At 42.3% G+C, this 23,009-nt stretch overlaps 1 protein-coding gene across 4 annotated transcripts in view; it reads right to left on the bottom strand.

Annotated features, from left to right (window-relative positions):
• Positions 1–23,009, bottom strand: part of CDH6 (cadherin 6) — a 136,158-nt gene that overhangs the window by 70,081 nt on the left and 43,068 nt on the right. The window contains exon 2 of one of the 4 annotated variants that reach the window (XM_025209957.1): positions 19,888–19,984. The exons of the other annotated variants lie outside the window; for them this stretch is intronic. The gene's annotated coding sequence lies outside the window, so the exon portion shown is untranslated. The remainder of the gene's footprint in view (positions 1–19,887; positions 19,985–23,009) is intronic. 4 annotated transcript variants of the gene reach the window in all.

Raw genomic sequence — 23,009 nt, 5'->3', positions numbered from 1 at the left:
GAGCAGGCGGGGGGGGGGGGGGGTACATCGGGGTTGGTCGGCGATGGGGAGTCGTCAGCGGTTGATCAGTCTGCCACGTTCACTCTGAGATGGGCACAGAGTTCTCCAACTTGGGCGGAAACTGCTCCAACCTTTTATACGGCTAGCGAGCCAATTGCTAGTCGCCACGTAGGAATAATTTAGAACCGGCCAATAGTAATGTGTGAATTTGCATATGAGTGGCGGGAACCTTTCCATGCCAAGGTTCTCCACCGTGCCGAGAAATTCCCTCGTACAAAATCTCACCGTGCCTTGTGCTAGAAAGTTCCACTGTGCCGAGGCACTCAACCACTAAGCTCTGCCCTGACAAGCAGTAGCCTAATAATACTGTACAGGAGAATATAGCACTGTTGGTGCTGTGATGCACTACTGTGCAGTATTATTCAGCTACTGCACAGTCAGCATCTTGTGTAGATGTGCCCGTTTTGTAGTAGAGCTTAGGTGTGGGGCTTAGGACATGCCAATAAGCTCACCCTCTTGTGGACACTGTGCTGTTTTTCAACCACCATCTGCCTAGTGGTAGAACCGTCCTCTAAGTAGCAACAGTAAAAAAGCTATTTTTTCTGTGCATTGTCTGACTATATTAAACAACTAGATTGGGTCTTTCAGTCCAAATGTATAGCAAAGCTGGGACTTTCATGGGAGTCTAAGCAACTTATGCCTCTATGTTCTGCAATCTTTTGATAGGATAATTCTTCTACAAATTAAGTATTACTGCAGACAGAGTGCAATCTCCTGTGAGATGACTCACAGGCTTAAAGTTAAGCACATGAATAAGCATTTGCAGGATCATTACTTTAGACAATCATGTAATTATTAAAAATATCAGGTTAATTCAAAATTAGTTCCCAGGTACTGCTTTTCATAACTAACCTTTTCATGCACAGCAAAATTCTCATGCTGACCCTGAAATACATAGATCACGTCTTAAAGCTACCTAAAGATTTACAGACTCCCTGGGAAGTATTTAATTAATTGAGCTATCACTTCATAAAACAAAACACCTGCATAGGAGTCATTGGTATTAATTAGGGAGACCTGATTTGGAGATGGATTCTCAGTTCAGACTAGTTCTTCGGATAAAAGCTCCATTCACATTTTGACCCAGGGGTTATTTACATCTATGTTGTTGTTTTGTTATTTCCAGTTAAAATTGACTGAAACAGTAAGGGAAGTTCTCACTGAATCAGCCATGGTGGGGAGGGATTCTTCTCCTCCCTAAGCTCCTTTCCTTTAACTGTATCTTGCTAGTGCCCACCACCTGTACAAAGGACCCTTGGAGGAGGATGCATTTGTGATGGGTTTGCTGGTAGTGATTTGGCTCAGGGGTTTTGAAAGGGTAAAAGATGATTGGAGGGCTTGGGATTCCCTTTCCTCACCAATCAGGCCCCAGAGCCTCACCTTCCACGGCCCCTGGTTGGCCCCTCGGGTCACCCGGAGGGGGATAAAAGGGGCAGCACAGCGGACTCAGAGGAGACCTGTGAGGGACAATGAGGAAGGAGTTTCAAAGAGTTGCAAGAGCTGGGCCATCAAGGTGGAAGCAGTTGCCCCAGAAGAGCCTAAAAGAGCAGGACCCGCAGGCAGCACAGCATGGCCAGCAGGAGAGGTTCCCTGCTGGGCTCCAGGATCCCCAGCAAGAGGCTGCAGCCAGCAGGAGAGGTTCCCCCCCTAGCTCCAGCAGAAAGCTATGCAGTGACCCAAGAGGTTCCCAGCTCTGCTTCCAGTTTCTCCAGCAAGATGTAGGGTAGCTTAATGTGAGGCAGGGGCTTCCAGAAGGTCAAAAGCCCCAGCACCCAGGACTAGGGCCAGCAGTGGTGGCTGTATGGTAGAGTTGTTCCCTACCATGTGGGAGGCCTGAGTTCAAGTCTTGGTTGGGGTGAGTGAATTGACAGGGGAGTAATTCTTATTGGGGTGGAGGAGGTCACTATGTTTTCCCCCTCCGGGTACCTATGCCCTATATCTTTTGTTATTTGGTGTTTTGTATTTTGTGCATTTTATATTTTGTCAATCAGTATTGTTTGTTGTGTTGTTTGCATTTTTATATTTTGTTAAACCTGTAATGAATATGGCTACAAATGTGAATGCCTAACCTTTGCTGAACCCCATCCCCACGGCGTATTGTAGTGTCCCCTGTGCCCCCTGGTTTATATATGTTATGTTCCCACCACAGTTTCTCTCAAACATGTACCTTTTTAGTAAGTCCCCCATTGCTTGATAGGGAAGGAGGGTCCTTACATCTCCCACAGTGCTCATGCACCTGCTCTGATCCCTTCAATTGGAGAGGGGTTATATCTTGGAGTACCGCCCGGGTTACACAGCTGTTCAGTGTTACCTCATCCCAGATCCTTCCAGCTTAAGCATTAACTTTCCACGTTCCATACTTCTCTCCCAACATATGCATACATGTACAGATGTCTTTCAGAAATGTGTGGGTCAATGAAGTTTTGACTTTGTTTCCCTTATCATAATTCAGATTTCAATGATGGTATGTTTGTAATGTTTATCCACAGTGCTCTCAATGGTTCCTACCAATGATTTCTCCTTTATAGTTCCTTGACAAATTTTCTACAATTCAATGGGAATACAGGTCATTTATACATGTGCTCTGGGATTGGTGGGTGGGGAGATGCTTTAATTAGAGCAGCTCTAAAAGCTACTCTAATTAAAGCACCTGGAGTGTTATGTATATTAGTGTCCCCATGCTGAAAAATGGCAGCAGGGGTGCTTTACCTAGAGCTCATTGAATGCCCCTGCCCTGCACCACTCCTGGAGCAGTAGAGGACACTGGTACATGTGACACTGTAGTCTGCTGAAGCATGATAATTGTCATGCTAGGGCAGACTCAACCAAATCTGCTTCGATGCAATGTAGTTACAGCATGTCAGAAGAGCCTTACCACCTGTGGTATGGGTGCCCACAGATTTTGTCATTTTTCCTGAAAATCTCAGCTTCTTTCATAAATCAGGACAGATGAAATCTTTAACAACATCAGTAACATCCGCATTTCTAAATTTCTGGAGACAGCAGTCACCCTATTCATAGATAGGTGTGTGTGCTGACCTTGGGATTCCTGATCACGTATTCCAACAAATCCTCTGTATGTTTTTTGGATCCATTTTAGCACTGACGTCCATAATGGGTACCTATATTCATGCTCAGACACATTCTAATTGGATTAGTTGAGTCTGCTCTGTGTTCTAATTAGAATGCTTTAGCATTGCCACATTGCCATGTGTATGAGCCCCTGCAGGCTCAGTTGGTGAGCTTTAGTTAAAGTGTCCTGCAGCCTTATTTTACATGTGCAGGCTTAATAATATGATATTGAGGCATTTTAATTAGGCTCTCAGGAACCACTGTAATTAAAATGCCCCTCCCCCAGCCCCCAGTCTCAAGTACATGTATAGGCTCCCAATGATTCTAAGCATAAACCATTTTAGCGGAGAGACCCTTAGAGCAGTTGCACTTCCTTATTTCAAATGACAACCAGTTTCCTCCTCTTATTCCGGAATTGAGGTTATACACTTCAATCTATGATAAAAATTAATTAGTACATGTTAATGATTAATCTTATTCATATTCGCAATGACTGGTCTGTTCTCAAAATGTGAAAAGAAAATTGGCAGAATACCTGACATGGTGCAATGTGGGTCTAAGCTATGGAACAGACCATAGCAAATTGATAACACACTGTAGGAATAATGTAGACTGGAAATAAAGGCATCCATTAATTTTTTCACTATATTCCATTATATATTCCATTAAATTGTGTGTGTGCATGCACACACATATACACATAACATTTTATAGAATATATAATTTGAGTTAACAGATTCATTTCTGTGTTTTCTTTTTAGGAAAAATCTAATGTTATGTAACTCAACAATCATAGCTGACAAACATCCATGTGGTATATATATCTATATCAATATATATGCACACACATACATACCTGTTACACATGTTTTACACACACACACACACACACACACACACACACACGGATGTTTGTCAACTATGACTGTTGAATAACTTAAAATTTGACTACTTCTGCCACAGAAAACAGAGAAGCCTATAAAATCCACCAAATTGACTTCAGCTCATTCTACTGAAACAGAAATGCTCTAGGTTACTTAGCCTATATATTTGTGTGTGTGCATGTATGTATGTATGTATGTATTAGGGGTGTGTGAAACGGGCTGTATTTGATTTGGATTCAGCCTGAATCGGGGACAGTGATTCAATTCGTTGCTTCGGATCACTGTCCCAATTCGATTCAGCCAAATCCGAATCTAAAGATTTGATGCTGATCTAGAGAATCAGTGATTCAGCCATAGGTACAGCTTTTAATGTTTTTTTACATACCTTGAGATACCAGGTGCGGCTTGTGAATGCTGCAATGGTGGGGTGGATGGAGCTTCCCACAGGAACATTATGGGGGGGAGGAAGGGGGGCTGCGCACTCATCGGCGGATCTGGAAGTATTTCCAGTCCATTTCTGGGTCTGTTGCTGAGTGTGCGAGGGACCCCCCTTCCCCAGCCCCCTGTTCAGCAATCGGCGGCAGTGGGACCCAGGGTGTCCCCCATTCCCAGGAGGTATCAGTCTCAGAGCCATGGGGTAAGGGGGGTCCCCCATGTGCTCCCAAGCAGACCCAGAAGTGGACCAAAAGTGCTTCTGGTCCACTTCCAGGTTCACGCTGAGCATGCTGGGGACCCCCCCCACACACACTCCTGTGGGACACTCCATCCGCCCCAACATCTCAGCATTCACGAGACGCCTGGTTCCTTGAGATATGTAAAAAAAAATGTCAAGCTGTGTCTATGTTCAAATCATCAAAACTTTCTGAATCTTTCCAAATTGATTCCGAGGGTTCTGATTCAATTTGGAAAGATTAAAGGGTCTCCTGATTTGATTTGGATTCAGAGATTCAGCCACTGAATTGGGCCAAATCTCCATCGAATCGAATCGGTGACCGAAACGTCACACAGCCCTAGTATGTATGTGTGTATGCACATGCACACACACACACGCCTATAAGTATTATATATATGTGTTTATACACACACACACACACACACATGTATATATAGTTATATCCTTATATATAAATGTTATCTATATACATGTTGTATATTGATATGTGTTCCCCCAGTAGCAGACTTGGTATAATGTGCTGATATAAGAATTGGTGATATTGTTCTCATACATCAGTAATAATGAACCCCTTAGAGAAAACAGAAAAATGCAGTTCTACAGGGGCAGTTTTAATGCGTATCTTAGACTTATAGAAGATGGTTGATGGAAGGTTGTGCTAGTGATATGCTGAATTAAGCACATCTCTGAAATGCCCTAGCCAGAACCCTTTCCCAGCCAACACTAATTTAGTGTTCATTTTACCAGGCAATTTGCAAAACTGGGATTCCTTCTGAGTGCTTGATGGTGGAAAATCCACCTACACTTCTCATAATCAGAGGTTAATTATAACCTATGTCTATAAATCCAGAAAAATCCTATGGATCAGAATTTCAATTATAAACTTATTTTCAATGACACATTCCAAGCAAAGATATCAGCCCCTATATTTCCTCTGATTTTACCTTGATACAGATCCATAGGGAAAGCACACTGCTGTAAGTGATCAGAATCCTAACTAATCACAGATTGCATGACATGCAAATATATAGAAAAATCACAGAGATTGTCCACAGTGGCATATCCACAAAACACACATGAGCAAATGACCCATTTGTACCAAAAAAAAAAGGATAGACGGAAAAGGCCGCAGCAATTCTACCTTTTCCTGAGAGGTAAAGTGGCAGTAACTGCATTAGAAAAATGAAGGGATTGTAGCTATCTTTAAAAAAAATGGGAGTTGCCAAACATACTGTTTTCATATGAATTAAAGAATTCTTTGTTGTATAGCTTGAGTAATAGCTAAGTTTTGGTTGCTCAGGAGCTCATGCATTGCAAACTTGTCCATAATTGACTGGAACTTAAATGGTACTTGCTGAATTTGAGCCTACTTTACAATTGTGCCTTTTATAGCAGTTAGATCTGAACATTTCCATCTAATAATTTTCTCAAGTGTGAATTAGCTTTTACAGCTCTGAAACCGAAATGCCTTTTCCCTTCACTCTCTGTGAAATAGTCCTTTGTGAATAACAACCACAAACAAGGAAATTGCATTTTTTTAGAAACAAGATACCCCAATGAAAGTTTAATCTTTTCAATATTCACCTATTTTCTGATATACTTGTAATATAAATCAGTATGTTACAGTGCTTGTTTTTATAAATACACACTGAAATCATAAAATGGAACAGGCCAAGAGAGCATTCAAACCAAAAGATTTATGTTTTTAAACTACAGGTAAAATTCTCAAGACATCAGGCACATGAAGTGTAGCCACAAGTGGCTGATCACAGTATCTTTCAATACTTTTTTTATTCATTTCATTTAGTAGGAAGAAAAGCCCACAATGGCAATGAAAATGAATGAATGCACTAGCAACATTACACTTCTAGCCTCTATCTGATATTAGGGGCCCTTGCCTCTATGGCTGGCAACAGACATTACACATACACTGGATTAAGTGATCAGAAACTGGTTTAAACCTGTAACAAAACAGACATTCAGTGCACATAAACCAGTTTCAAAATGGCCAAAACCGGTTTGACATAAACCTGGTTGAATGTAGACTGATAAAATCAGACTTAACTGATTTGGCTCAAACCAGTTTATGCATTGTCTGCCCCAGACACCTTGCTGGTTTAAGATAAACTAGAAACTCCGAGCATCCCAGCATGCTCTCTGAGCTGGGCAGGGCACTCTGCTCCAGCTTCATGGCTGACCCCACCCCTCTGTTCTCTAACCGGAGCAGGACAGGCCCTAGCAGAGACATTGGCTGGTATGGCCCTGTTAAGGCAAAGTGGGCAGGGAGGGACTTAATTCTTCCCTCCTTCCTCTGTTTCCCTACCGCAGCTGGGGCCAGCAGGGAAGTGACGGAGGGAAGAATTAGCCCTTCTCCCTGCCCCCTTCACCTTAATGGGGCCATACTGGGTTGGTTGTCCTGCAGGGTGGAGAGGAGGACTCTGTTCCATGCTGGGGGGAACTCTTCCCCCTCCTCCTCTGCCTCCTCCTCCCAGGGTGGGGAGGGAGACTCTGTGAGGCATTGGATGGGGACTCTTCCTCCTCCTCCTCCCCTTTCCCCCCCTGCCCCTGCAGGACTGCAATGCTCCCCATGCAATGCTGTCCAGCCCCAGAGTGGAGGCAGGGGAGCAGGGGGAGGCTGTTCTGTGCTGGGGGCAACTCTTCCCCTTCCTTTCCCACTGCCCCTCTGGGGGGAGGAAATGCGGAGCTCAGCTGGGCAGGATATGGGGGTGTGGGGGGAGGGTGGTGGGTGTAGGGACCCCTGCACACTCCCCACATGGCATGCAGCCCCCGCTGCTTGGCAGCAGCAAAAGACAGGGAGGTCAGGATGCTAATGCCCAGTGCAGGCACAGCTCTGGCAAGCACTGCACCGGGGGAGGGAGTGGAGCCTGTCTTATCCCTGTAGTTCTGCTCCTTGAGCCTGAGCCTGCAGCTCCAGCCCGGCACTGGAGCCAGCAGCTTCCCTCGCTTCCCACTGTCTAGGTCCCGGTATTGTGCTGGGAGTGGAAGGAGCCCCACTCCTTGCTTCCCCACAGAGTCCAGCACTGGGCTTCCCCTCTGTGAGTGCAGAGCTGCAGGCATAGCATGGAGCCGTGGGTATAGAAGCAGCCAGGCAGGCTGCACGCTGCTGTGCTCCTCACCCCCAGTGCAGTGATGGCTGCCTCTATTGTGGCTCCACACTGTACCTGCAGCTCCACACTCACAGCGGGGAAGCCCCGTGCTGGACTCTGTGGGGAAGCAGGGGCCAGAGCTCCCTCCACTCCTGGTGCAGTGCTGGGACCTGCACAGCGAAAAGAGGGGGAAGTAGCTGGCTCCAGTGTGGGGCTGGAGCCACGGGCTCAGGTTCAGGGAGCAGAGCTGCAGGGATAAGGCAGACTCCACTCCCTCTCCCTATGCAGCACTTGCCAGAACCACGCTTGTGCCAGGCATGAGCACCCTGACCTCCCTGTCTGCTGCATGCATGCCATGGGGGGGTGTGTTTGGGGGTCCCTACACCCCACACCCCCCCCCACACCCTGCTCAGCTGAGCTCTGCACTCTCACTGCTCCTCTAGGGGGAGGAGGACGAGAGGGAAGAGTTCCCTTCTGCATGGAAAAAAGCCTCCCCCTGCCCTGAGTGGGGAGGAGTGGGAGGAAGAGTCCCCCTCTGGGGCTGGGCAGCATCCCATAGAGCCCCCCTTCCCCATCCCACAGCATTGGGTGAGAAGCAGGGGAAGAGTCCTCCTCTGGGGCCACGCAGCCTCACAGAGGCCCCCTTCCCCACCCCACTGCAGGGGCAGAGGAGGAGGGAGAAGATCCCCCCCAGCACTGAACAGGGCCTCCCTCCCAGCCCCGTGGGAGTGGAGGAGAGGGAGAAGAGGGAAGAGTTCCCCTCTGGGGCCAACCAGCCCTGTGTGCCCGAATTGCTCCTGGCTGTCAGGGAGCCACTGGGGTGGGCCTGATGGTGCCTGGCCATGCCCCCTGTCCTCAGCTCAGCTTCTCTGTGAAAGGGAGGGCTGCTGTAGCAGCCCTGAGCTTCTGTCTTGAGCCACTGCAGGCATGTGCCGAATGTCTATCCACTTGCAAGCCAGTTCACTCTCTGCAGGTTAGACTAACCTGCAAAGGCTGAATCAATTCAGGCTCAGGCTTTTTGAATGTCTGTCCCTAGCCTATGAGTACTGTTACATGTTACGCTTAGGACATACACTTATACAGCTAGTGTCCGAGCATTCAAGCAGTAAAATGTGCTAAGTGCCATCATAGCACAGTAATGTTAGGTCTTCTCCAGTGAAGAGTATATCCATATCATATTACCTAACATGTGCTGAGCCAATGTCAGCCTGCTCCACAGAGGTAATATCAAGGGACTCTGGTGCAGTGCGGGGTGGCAGGGGAGAGCCCAATAAAGCTGTTTGCGCCCCACTTTTCTCCTCCCAGCACTGCACCAGAGCACTGAACTGTCTCCCTTGTGGTGTGGGGGCCCAGGAACAGCTCTTGTGCCATACCAGTGTTGTTCCTAGCTCCCACACTGCCCCAGAGCCTTCAACCAGCTTAGTGTGATCCCAGGGCTGATAGCTGGGATTGCAGGGGAGCTGTTTCAAGACTTCACTGTGGTAATACAATCTGTATTTAAATCATAGTGCAACTGATCAAAAAACTAAGTCATATTAAAGTTTACTATGATCTAAATATAACATATGTGCTAAGTGTAATATATAACTATGAGGAGTCCTTTAGTTTAATCCTAGTGATCCTGAGCATGCACCTGAGATCTTCCAGGCTTAGCATGTGAGTGGTCTTGAATGTGTACATAAGTGAAAGAAGGACAGTGATTCTTGAGTGATGGGGAGGGGGTGGCAGTAGACCAGCAACCCTTCGTTTATGAGATGATTTAGTAATCAGTAAGTGAATTATTGGTTTGCTAGTGCTGCTGTTGCTGCTCTTAAGGTCTGGTCAACATTCAAACTGTCATTAAAAGGCAATATTATTATTGTTAAGTGTCACTGTCCCACTGTTATATGCGGTACTTGACAGGAGATAGATCATTGGCTGCTTGTGAGAAAGCCTAAGCCGTGGAAGTCTGCCACTTTGTCATCATTGTGCAACATCATATGTTTTAAAAAAGATTATATTCCCCCATGGCTCCATCTCATTTTTCATGCAGTATTGTGAGAAATGAAGGGGTTGACTTTAAATAAAGAGAAGTTTCATTCCCCTGGACCTGAAGACACTCCACTTCTATGCAGTTTTCTGGGTTTTCCAATAAATTAAGCCCTCTCTATAATTTTCAAAAGTGGTTAGTAATTTTGGGAAGCTCAGTTCTTTGTTGGCTAAAATGACACATTTCTAGAAGAACTTTATTTGGAGAAAAGTCTGGGTGCCCACTCTCTGTATAACAGGTCTGTTTACAGCCTCTTAAGCTGAGCACCCAGCAATTGAACCATCTCAAATCAATAGCCATTTTTGAAAATCACAGCCAAGACACTTTTGTGTGCAGGCTCTCAGAGGATCATTCCTAGCTTTCCTCCTCCCTGCATGCTAAAGCTGGAGTCAATGGAGCTCATTCCAGAATCGTAACAGGAACATGGATGTTTGTCAGCTATGGTTGTTGAATTACTCAGAGGCATACCACCAGTGCAGTTCCATGACCAGGACAGTTCATAAAACCAGAAAAAGTAGGGCTGGAAGGGACCTCCAGAGGTCACCTAGTCCAATCCCCTGTCTGAGGTAGGATCATCCCTATCCAAACCATCCCATACAAATGTATTTTCTAACCTATTGGCAAAACTACAGTCAACCCTGACACAACCACAAGATATAACACCCTAACCTGCCATGGGTAAAGCAGGGGGATCATGGCAGCCAACATCCTGCTGCTGCAAAGTTGTTAATATATACTTGAGAGAGCCATACATCCCTGCTACAGAGTAAGACAGAAAACTTGCACAGCCATACCAGTTTGACAATAAGGTAAAATTCATAGACTCATAAAACCATAGAAAATTAGGGTTGGAAAGACCCCAAGAAGTCAATTAGTCCAACGCCCTCGCTCAAAGTAGGACCATCCCCAACTAGATCATTCCAGCCAGGTCTTTGTTGAGATGGGCATTAAAAACTTCCAAGGATGGAAATTCCACCAGCTCTCTAGGTAACCCCTTCCAGTGCTTCACCACCTCCTAGTGAGAAGGATTTTTTCCTAATATTCAACCTAAACTTCCCTTGCTGCAACTTGAGACCATTGCTCCTTGTTCTGTCATCTGTCACCACTGAGAACAGTCTAACCCCATCCTCTTGAGAACCACCCTTCAGGTAGTTAAAGGCCATTATCAAATCCCCTCTCAGTCTTGTCTTCTCCAGACTAAATAAGCACAGTTTCTTCAGCTTCTTCTCATAAGTCATGTTCCCTAGTCCTCTACCCATTTTGTTGGACTCTCTCCAACTTGTCCATATCCTTTTTGTAGTGGGGGCCCCAAAACTGGACACAGTACTGCAGGTGTGGCCTCACCAGTGCAGAATAGAGGGGAATAATCACTTCCCTCCACCTGCTGGCAACAGTCCTACTAATTCAGCTCAATATGCTATTAGCCTTCTTGGCAACAAGGGGACACTGAATCATATTCAGTTTATTGTCCACTGTAACACCAAGGTCCTTTTCTACAGAGCTGCTGCTTAGCCAGTTGGTTCCAAGCCTGTAGTGGTGAATGGGATTTTTCCATCCTAAGTGCAGAACTTTACACCTGTCCTTTCTGAATCTCTTGATTTTATTTTGGCCCAATCCTCAAATTTGTCAAGATCACTCTGAATCTTAGTTCTACCCTCCAGCTTATCTACTACTCCCCCGAGCTTGGTATCATCCATGAACTTGCTGATGACAAGTTCGCAGATGATCCATCCCATCTTTCAGATCATTAATGAAGATATTGAACAAAACAGAACCCAGGATGAAACCTTGGGGCACTCCACTTGATGCCAGCTGACAATTAGACACTGAGCAGTCTAATGCTCAGTGATGGGGATCACTACTCATTGAGCCAGACAATCCAGCCAGCTTTCTATCTACCTTACAGTTCATTCATTCAACCTGTACTTCCTTAACTTGCTTATAAGAATGCTGTGGTAGACCATATCAAAAGCCTTGCTAGAGGTATATCACTGCTAAAGATGCTTCCCTGCATCCACAGAGCCAGTCATCTCATATAGAAGGCAATCAGATTGGTCAGGCATGACTTGCTCTTGGTATATGCATGATGACTGTTCCTGATCACTTTCTTCTCCAAGTGCTTAGAAATGCATTCTTTGAGGCCCTACTCCATGATATGTCCAGGGATTGAAAATTATTTTTCCAGGGACTTCCTGGCCCCAAATATCATGATCAGTCTGACCCTGAGTAGAGAGGCAAGGTCCTCTAGCCAGGAACTTCTGGCATCTGGGGCATTGTTGGCCCCTGCTATGCTAAAGTGAAGGAGCATCACTGTGGCAACAGCTGCTTTTGAACCCCTAAAAATGTGGTATCTGGAGCTGCTGCCCTAGGCAGCCCACCCCTTCTCTGTGCCCCCCTCCTCCCCCCAATTATACTAGTGCAAATACTTAATTTTAACTTATTTCCTTATTTCCTACACAGAAAAGACATACAGAAACACCTACAGGTCAGCTTCTGAACACTACCTACACTCTAGGTTATTCTACTGAAATATGTATGTTCTGTGTTACCGCCCCAACACTCTCTCTCAGTAAATTTCTAACTCTTCCTTGTTCGGTGTTCTCTTACAACCTCTTTTTTCCCAAGGTGCACTTCTGAAACTGGCCCTTTAAATTGGGCAAAGCCAAGCAGCTGCAGCTCTTAAGCGGTCATCTTGTATCTAGCAGTTGCATTTCTCTGCTGTTTAGCTGGTGAGTACTCATTGTATTTGTCTTTTCCTTTTGTTAAATATTTATGCTATGCTTTCAAAGTGAAGCTTGATGAGCAAAATGAGTTGATGGGCTCTGGTATAGCAAATTTGTATATCAGGGCTAGTTTAACACTGGTTGTGTTTTCACAACATTATCTTTTCAGTAATCATTTGCATCAGTAAAGCTGGCTGTAGCATGTTATCAAGTCAGAATTCTCCCTAGCTAGAAGTAACATCTTACAAGCATAACCAGCTATATAATAAAAAGCAAGGAAAAATCAGGAATGCTTACTGAAGGTTCAGTATGTTGCAGGTGCATAATTAACAATAAACCTGTCTAAATTAGTACACTTTACTCATCTCAGACTCCTACATTAAGTTACTAGGGTCTGATTTCTCTGCAAGCAGGAATAATTAACTGTATTAAAAGGTTTTGGGTCATCTGAAAGTCTGCTAATATTTCTCTTGTAAGTTTGCCAGCAATGTAAGGGAGCACTGATGAAAATCAGCTGCCTTGTTTTCTTTTCTTTTTTCACCATCCTGTTTTGTACTTCAGCTCAGAACAGGGCTAGATGACTAAAGGATACAAACACACGGGGTCTTCACGGATGCTGCTACTATGGTCAGCATAACTTGACCTGAAGTAGTATTGTGGCTGATACAGAAGCTTCTGAATAATTTCAGCATAAACAGACTAAATAGTATACATCAAGTGGTGATTAGTTTCCCATATTTGTGTAAGGGTGTCTTAACAAGCTTTTATTTTGACAGGCCTAGGCTGGTCATCTACAGCAACTAAAGGGTAAAGCTACTTGTTACATTTAGACCAAACTAAGAGCATTGAGAATATTAGCATCTGCAAGTTTAAAGCTCATTAATTCATACTAAGTGCCCCCATAGCATCTCAAAGTTATACCACTTCAGGTGAGGAAAACTCCGGGCCATGCTACCTAGCTTGTGTTAGGGTAACTTCAGTTTGCTCCAATTAGATAAAATGAGCAATTTGCATTTCTCCAGCATCCCAGAATGCACCACTCCCAGCCCCTGCCCCTATCCAGAGCAGCAGTGGAGCCTAGATTTCCTAGCCATGCCCCTGCTTGCTAGCTCGCTAGTGGTAAGTCAGAGCTGGGCAGGCATAGTATTAAACAAAAAATGGTATTAACCATGTGACTTCTCCAGCCCATTCTGACTTTAACACTCCTTAACAGTCTACATATTTAGTATGGTGTAAGTGTAACATGTAACTTCAACCAAAGTCAGACATACCTAAGTTCTAATGCTGGTTTACACTGGAATTCCCTCTGTGACTCTGGGCAAGGTGGGTAACTTCTCTATTTCAGTGCATAATTCAGTTTATAACAACTTCCTAACTAGCAGGTGTTGTGAACACCATGTGATTTTTTTTTTTTTTTTCAGTGCCTGAAGAGAAACTGAAGTATTATTTAGTATAAAACATGTATGGTTGCTTTTTTTTTCATTACTAATCACAGAAACAAATTTTTAGAAACAACATTTTGCATGGACTTAGTTACTTTGCATTGTCTAAGAAATGGAAGTCTATGCAAAAATAAAAATGAGAACAGTGTTAATCATTATTAAAGAATTTAAGTCAAATAAGTGGCATCATTTAAAGACAAGAACATTAGAAAGTCCTTAACAAGTCACTGGTTAAAAAATGCTAAGGAAGTGTAATGGTGTAGTTATTGGCTTTCTTTATATGTATATGTATGTGTGCATGGTTACACTCCAATAACACACATGATTACTTTACTCAGGAATCTAGCTTATCCCTATATTTATAATCTGATAAAGTTTATATTTATAATCCTATAAAGTAGAACATCTCTCTTCTAAAGCTAATGGCAAAGGTTCCTATTAATTCAGTGGGGCATTGCATGACCCCTTCTTGGCATCTGATGAAGTAAGCTGCTTCTTACAAAATGTGCATAGATGCATACATCTATGATTTAGTTAGTCTATCATGCAAAAATGCCCTTATTTCTGTGTGGCTTCAGACTAACATGAAGTTGGTTCCTTCCAAAATTTTTATTCAAAAACAGATTCCAAGCAAGATTCAGAACTCAGCTTTACTAGGCTGTATTCAGGTACTGTTAATATATTTCTGATAACATATGCAATCCGTTTGTAACCCCTTGTATACACCAGTCATTGGGGGAAGGAAGAATTTCAGTAGAATTATTTTGGACATTTCTTTGTGTAACTAAGAACAGAGAATGGTACTCTGTCTTTAATAAAATCTGTTTCACTAGACTCCTTGCAAAAATGTTTTAGGGGGAAAAAATTGAGTAATGTGGTAACTCTTGACTAACTATGTGTACATCACATGCAGCAAATTGGGGATTAGGAACTTCTCAGCTTGTATGTTTTAGACAACTGATTAAATTAATCCTAAATCCTCAAAGAACATGACATGAGGGGTCTCTCTCTCTCTGTTGAGGACTTAGAGGAACTTAAGTCCATGTAAACAGACAAAGGCTGGGAAATTGGCCTCCATTGCTCAAGGGAGTAATGTTTTTGATGCTAATTAATTCAGCAGAGTAGCCAGGGTAGCCAGTTGAGACCAAAGAACTGATGAAGCAGTTTTGAGGGGCAGAATAAAAGACCTTCTATTTCTGCATAACTTGTACTTTCATTCCACTACACAGATGTTTCCCCTCTCAAAAGACAACGTTTTTAATCTGGACAAGGGGAATTTCTGTTTGATTTTAAGAAGTCCTTTAAATAAAGGGCATTCTAACATAACATGCTATTTAACGTAGTTATGAGTTATATTTTCATTTAAGATTCACTTTAACCCAGAATATACTGGTAACTTAATCTCACAAATAACTGCCATTAAAATAACAGGTGCAGTTATGACTCTGGAAGAGTAACTCCATTAAGCAAAGTAACTTGACCATTCAAGATGTGCTTAGTGGAACAGTGTGCAGCTGCTCTCAAATTCATAAAGGAGAAATGTCTGTATTCTCTATAACAACAAAAATTAGCCTGAGCATCCCATAAAACTGTGGAACCATTTCAACCAAACCTAAAATTCTCTGGTATTTTTGAATTTCTTCTTAAGGTTGTGCTTTCACAAGACAGTTCTAATATAAAATCCTGGAGCTACTGGAATCAACAAGTGTTTGGGGGTTTTATTAGTTTTCTTTCACTCATATTTTTTTTTGTTTGTTGTTTTTTTTTTGAGCAAGAGAGGTCACCTCTAGTACTTTTACAGCATTTCGGTGCTCTAACATTGATCCTTCTAGCAATTCCTACTCTCGCTGCCAAGTTCTCTATCAGACTAATCTTTAATGAGCACAGCCTTTAAGAAGGCAGGAAGTATTGAGAAATTACTGAAAATTTGGCCACTACTTGATATCCAAATGAGAGCCAGACTCTTCTGAAAACAAGTCTATTAGGAATACTTTGGCAAAACGTTATTTTAGTTAATAAAATTCCAATCACTATTAATGAGTTGCATTTGCTTTCACTCATAATCTACTTTAATCTGGAATCTTGCACATTATATAAACTATTAATGCAATTATGACTCCTAACACCTTAAGAACCATTCTTGTGGCAACAAGGTAGTATCTTGCAGTTAAAGTTACAACCAGTGTAATCCTCAAGCCTAGGTACAGCCATGCAAAAAGCCTGAGGAAGATTTGATTTAAGTTATGTGGTTTTCTATAAGCAGTGTAGTTTAGATAGATAACAAACAGAACACACAATTGCTCTTTGCTGGGGGGAGGGGAGGTGGCACGCAGGAGGCAGGAAATCTTAGACCAGGTTCTGGTATTTCAAACCAGTATGTGTGTGACAGACTTCTGTTCTGTTATGGGTATAGACCAGTTTCCAGTCAGTTATATTGGTAAAAATGTATGGCCAAAGTGAGTCAAGTACGATCTTTGATCCTATTTTTGCTCTCCTAGGCTGTGTATACATGTTCATTTGTTCAAATGATCTGGGAGAATTCTCCCAGTTTTTTTTTTTTCCTGGTAGAAACAGAAAATTGAGTACTGAGCCTCTGAAGAGCAGAGAATTTGCAGTGCTGATGCTGCACAGTAAGGGGGGACCTCTGTGCACACATCTCAGAATGCTCTGAAGGTTCCTTTTGTCTGCCTAGAGACAGATGGCAGCATTTCCAAAGCAGCCCTGATTGGCTGACTCAGACCATTCAGTGTAAGCCTGTGTCTCCCTGCAGCACAATGGTGAATGTGAAGGGGGCATGCTCTCTGCTCAGCTGGTTACTTAAGTCCAGTGAGTGACATGTATGCTGGTGAGTAGGCAGGAGCAAAGTACCCTTGGATGCAGTATTGTGCTGTAGTTTCTCTCAGAAGAGACTGTCTACAGACATTCACTCTCCTAGGAGAAATTCTGCCAGGAGTGGTTTAACCATGGCTTTCTGAGTTATCTTCCTCCTGGAGGGACCATTGTTGTTCTGGGAGAAAAGTTCTTAACATTCTTACAATGATGGTTTCTACTTGGAAAACAACTATTCCCAGAAGTAACTGAATGTCTGTAAGTAACCCAAGCTGTTGCTCATTTCTAACTACAGCTGATTTAGTCTGAGAATGCCGGATGTGAATACTTGCTCTTCTTTCTATCTGAGTTAAGACCTCTATTACCTGAGTACTTAAAGGCCTAGAAGAGTATTTCTTACTAAACTTCCATATATTGTTTTTTCACAACATTCTTTTGAGGTACAGCATTGCAAACTGTAGAGAAATATTAGGACACAGATATTCATAGGTATTTAGACACTTAAATGACTTGTCCAAGATCATACAGCAGGTTGTGGAAGAGCAAAGAATTGAGCCTTGCTCTTCAGAATCTCAAGTTGGCTTCTTAACCCTGAAACTACTTTTTCTTACCATTAAAAAAATTAATGACTGTTTTGAGTTGTACTTTTAGAAAGTGACTTGGATCTTAGATTTGGGGGTTTGCCTTTTTTTTTTGTCTTTAAGTTCCCAAAATTATTCTCTTAGCAAGAATATAATGGTGATAATAAATGGCATAGGTATAATAAATCTATCTGAAAAAAAAGAATGTTATATATGTACACATCAGGAATTTAAATTTATTAGTTTGAAATACAAATCTATTACAGGTTTCTTATGAAACAACAAGGTTACTGACTTTAATATAAAGTAAAATGTAATCTTAGTTTCATTAAAAGAAACTTTATAAATATATCAATAAAAATTTACTGATATTACCTATCTAACAACATTTCTTAAAATAATTAGATGGCAAAATCAAATGAGAAAACCAATGCATTTATCAAGGTATCTGTGGGCCAAAGAAAAAGTATTTTCTTTATACTTGACAAAAAATATTTGCGTGGGTGGTGGAAGATCTATATTTTTAAACACTTGATGCCTTTCTGTTTTTAGATGCTTGGATATATTGTCACTTAGCAACCTTTCTTTTTTTTTTTTTTTTTACTGCAGTACTCTTGAAATATGTATGGTATATCCATGTCTGTGTGCTACATACAAACACCTTAAGCAGTATTCTTATGGAGAGAGAGAGACGGTATCCTTTCCACAACCAACTTTTCTGTTAAAATGCTATTGTGGGGGGGGGACAGAACCCAAAACTTAATCACTGAGGTGCTGCAACATTTCCCAGAGACAGCTGCTGGAATAATTCACAGTTACTAAAGGCACGTGACCCTAGTACTTGAAATAAGGGAGTAAATCTATTAGCTGTGACTAGAGATGAGCAGCTCTAGGAAAAAAAATATGCCTAATTATTATGGTGAACTAATCAATTGAATATTCTAATGTTCCCTAGCTCTTTTATTGGCTCATGATTGGCTAAAGCTGAGTAGGGTTTTTATTGTCAAGAATGGACAGAACTTGTAAACACTGGGTGAGCCCCTGTTAAGAAAAAACAGGGAAGGAAAGGGAGTGCGGGGGAGGAAAAAAAAGAAGAAAATTCAAGAAAAAATGTTGGCACCAGCAGTGCCATTGTAAACAGAGGTCTTGGGAATGATTGAATAATCTTTGTGGTGGGAGAAGAAGGAACTAATGAGTGGTAATAGTGGAAAGGAGCGGCAGCAGAAAAGATCCTAGCTTGGCAGCACTTTACACTCAGAGACACGTGGTCATTCAGCTCTGTTCTAAGATGTAGTCGGACAATGAAAAGGGGATACACAAACTGATGTTCTCTCTTTTTATTTATATTGTGCTCTTCCTTGTCATGTCTGGGAGTCTAAACAGGTTTAAAGGGATTTTTGAGAGCTGTTTGCTACACTGGAGCTCGTAGGGAAGGCCCCACAGTCAGCGTGGGACCCCACTGAAGATAAAGTGGCTGCTTGCAGTCACAGAACTGCTCGTAGAATCCATCACTGGGCCTTGACTCTGTCATGTAACTAATACCACTTCTGAAGTGGCCATTATGGCCACCAACCTTGCATTGTGGCCCAAAACTACAATGGATGGTTAGTTTATTAGATCTGGCTGAGATGCAAAAAAGTCTCTGAGATGCATCATGAAACTGAGATACACCATGAGCCCAGGGAGAGGGGACTAAGGTGGCTCATCAAGAGGCTGAAGCAGCCCCCAGAGCACAACCTAGACAACGCTGGGGAGCTACCAAACTTGTTATGGCTACTTCTCCTGGCTGCGGGGGGGGAGGGAGGGGGCGGGGTCTGAGCACTGTCCAGGATATCTGTGTCACTACATGCTGAAGCCTCAGCCAAGCATCACTTCTGACATGTCCGCTGTACTGACATATGAGAGAGTGGGGCAGGAGAGGTCCTTGGAGCACAGCCTGTGGCTACTTCAGTCCTGTTCTTGAACAGGGGTTGAAGGCAAACTCAGTCTCCTAACTGGCTACAGATCTTAAGGCATCTTTATATTGCCCTTTAACAAGCACGCAGGCTCAGGAATGTGGTAAAAACCTCTGTCTGTGTGCAATGGTGGGACTCAGGATGACACTTTGCATAATCATACAAAAATAACACGTTTCACTGCTCTCAAGCTGTAGGGGGTTGAGAGGAGGAAGTAACCGAAGAATCTTCATTTCATGTCAGTCTGGCTGCCTACAATGTTGAACTGAATGGGAAATATGGAGGAAAGAGAATGAGTTGCTATTCTAACATGGATTTCAGATCTTTGGGTCACAAATTCAGACAAAATTCAAGCATCCTTGGGGGAGAAAGAAGGGAATGAGTGAAAGAAAGAATTTCCCAAGGGACCTCCTAAAAGTATTGCGAGAAAGGTAGGTTCAGAATGGGCATAGAGGGAGAAGCATACCAGGAAAGTCTCCCAAGCACTCGATTTATTAGTAGTGCAACTTTTCTTTTCAGCATAAAAACTTACTTTTTCACCACAGCTATATTGTCATGAGTTCACAGGGGCAGGCAAGTTCCCACACGATCATTTTTCTACAGCATTTGTTAAGGAATCCTGTAATAATCTGAATAAGCATTTGCAATAAATTGAGGAGCAGGAAAACAAAATGTCTCGGAGGCTATAGGGTAGTATGAAGTAGAAGAAATACAATTCATTTAAAAGTACCACCATTGTCATAAAATGGAGAGCTTTCCCTTTGTGTTCAATGAGTTCTTTATTAGGGTAACTTTTATTTTGGGTGTTTTGTGGGTGGGATGAAACTGAGATGGACAACTTATGGATGCACTTTTGTCTAAAGTAGCAGGACCTAAGAGGGGGGAGGTGGGGAGAGACTGGAAGATGAATTATAAGCCTTCCTCTTGTGAAAAACTGCCAAATGTTAAAAATTTTGCTTTTAAAAACTGTCTAGATGGTTTTGTTTCTTCCACCTTCTGTGTTTAGCTCTGGGTTATATTCCAGAGATATCCAGGTATAGTGCAACAGAAGTCCAGGAACAGAGTTGGTCAAAACATTTTTTAATATTTTAAAATTTCAAGAATTTGTTTACATTGGTGGGGAAGAGTTGACCATACCTTGAGAGGAACGATCAGTACTGTTTTTCAACCTTAGCCCTTCCAAGGAGGAGTTTTATCAAAGTCAACCAGAATCCCACCAAGCTGAATCTGAATGGTGCCATAGTAACCTTGTCAACCAGCCTAATGGCAATATACCCAGTCAGCACTACCACCAACTATCTGTTCCTCATTCGTTTGGTAGGTATCACTAGTGACCAGGCTACTCAGCGCCTGTGTTAAAAGGTACATGAGGATCTCTCTCTCTCTTTTTGTCATCAGGCCCTCCCCTATGTACCGGTAGGGAGTTGGGCATTGTTTAGCTCCATTTTTTTTTCTGAATGACATGTAACGGCATTTTAAGCCACTGAATCATATTTTCATTCTGTTCTCCCTGGGAAAGAACAATCTGGTTGCAGTGGATAGTAGGATAAAAAAAATAGAGATCTAAAAATATATTTTAATGAAAAAGGCTCTACACAATCATTCTTACACTAGCTGTAAACCGTTTATTTATTGGATTGATCTTTCCCCGCCCGCCACCAAAGCACATTAAGCCTTAATGAGAAAATCTTTAGAATAAGATTGTAACAAATAAATAGCTGCTAAGACATTACTTTTTGCTATTGTTTCTCTCTCATGCTGTAGTGACTTTTTGGTAGGGGATTGATTTGATCAAAGTGGTCTGGTTTTGCATTCAAGTAATTAGACGTGGGCTATATGCAGATTTCTCAAACTCAACCTTCCACGCAAGGAATGTGATAGCTATAAAAGAGGTATTAAAGAAGAATTCAGATCCAATGACCACTATAAATGTGTTCAATAAAAGAAGATCTGTAACTACACAAATTATTTCTGCTGAGCAGCACATTGCTGTAGAACTGGATTGTCTGTCTAATTGTCACACTTCATTTTCTCTCCTGGCCGTCAATGAATACAAATTAAGGGGAAATTCCTGATAAAGCTTATAGGCCTATAAAATAACTTGTAAAGGAACTATACAGTACAAATATTTTAAAAGTCTAGTTAGTTTAGGAATAAAGGACTGCTGTTTATTTAAAACATGTGAACATTTCACTTCCTGTCCCAATTCAGAGCTGCCAGCTCCCACAACTTTAATTAAAATAGCAAATATCCAGAGACTTGCAATAAAGCACACATTTCTGAAGATAAGTGATTAAATTAAAAATAATATTTAAATGTAAAAAATAACAAACAAGCAAACTTCTATCCCTGTGACTGTAGAGAGAAACTTGAACAATGTTACCCAAGAGTTAATGACTTATGACTTCAGGCTCAAGGCTTTTAAGCACTGAGTCGGGCCAATAATAGAAGTTTGTGCTAGACCTGAGAAGAATTCATGTTGACAGTAGCAGAAAGGAGGAACTGTGTGATGGGCCAAAATGTTGGGAAAAGTAAGAAAATTCAGTTGATACGAAGTAAAGAACAACCGTAGGAAATACTGTTTATTAGCTATGACCCAAGAGGAGCAAAGGCAAATTGCCTTTGGGAGAACATATGACAGACAGAAGAGTCACTGTCATACCTTTTGAACTGAGGAAACAGTTTCCCCATAGAGATTTGTTTCCTTCACTTTTTTGCATCCAAGAAGCCAATATGTTGTCACAGTGAACCTGCTTAGATGAAAAGGCTCAAGCGAATTGCCAGCATTGCAGGTATGGCGTTTCTTTTCTTTTTTCTTTTTTTATGACAGTCTTCCTTCTTGCTCATTCTCCCTGATTCATCAGGTGCTTTCAGCACAAGGTTAGCTGCTCTCAATTTTTCCTGTTGCCCTTTTTTCTACCTGACCTTTCTGTTATAATATCCTCAGGCCTTTTGTCACTCCTCCTCATACATAACCCCAGCCCTCAAGCTGTCTTCCAGAACTCTAGCTGTAGCCAAAACACTGTATTCATTCCTTTTATTAACAGTTTCCTCCAGTTTGTGGTGCTTCAGAGAGATCTCTTCCTCCCCCTTCTCCTCCTTCAGTCCATGGAAATGTCTACCGTACCAACCCTGGTTGTAGTTCAGATCCCAAGGGCTAGACAGGATCGGAGGGACCATTTCAGGAGTCTGGACTTTTCAATTTAAGGTAAGTGTTCAATTCAATGTCATTGAGTCGTACTGCAGAGCTCATGGAAATGAGGTCTCTGCACAGTTTCTCTCTTAGATGTGTATTTTACTGTAGTTTTGATGCTGTTTGAAAAATTGGTGTACCATAATCAATTTTAAATATAATTGATTATATGAATATAAAACCAAAACTGAACTTGAAATGAATTCAAAGCCCATAGTGGAATGAGCCTTTAAAGTAACATTTTGGCTCCAGGCCAGCCAAACAGAGAACAAATGGAACAACATTTCTCTTGAAATACTTCAACATTACACATGGGATTACACTGGATTAAAAGTAATTAAACAATGTTTGTTTATTTTAAAGGGTCATTCATATCAAGTGCTGATCAATAGTTTTCATGTTTGTTTGTCACTGTTATTTTAGTAAAAGCCTCTTAGGCTTGAAAAGAACACTTCTTTCCC

This window comes from Alligator sinensis, unplaced genomic scaffold, assembly GCF_000455745.1.
Source record: "Alligator sinensis unplaced genomic scaffold, ASM45574v1 scaffold408_1, whole genome shotgun sequence".
NCBI classification, from domain to species: domain Eukaryota; kingdom Metazoa; phylum Chordata; order Crocodylia; family Alligatoridae; genus Alligator; species Alligator sinensis.
This window is presented reverse-complemented; position numbering and strand designations above follow the sequence as displayed.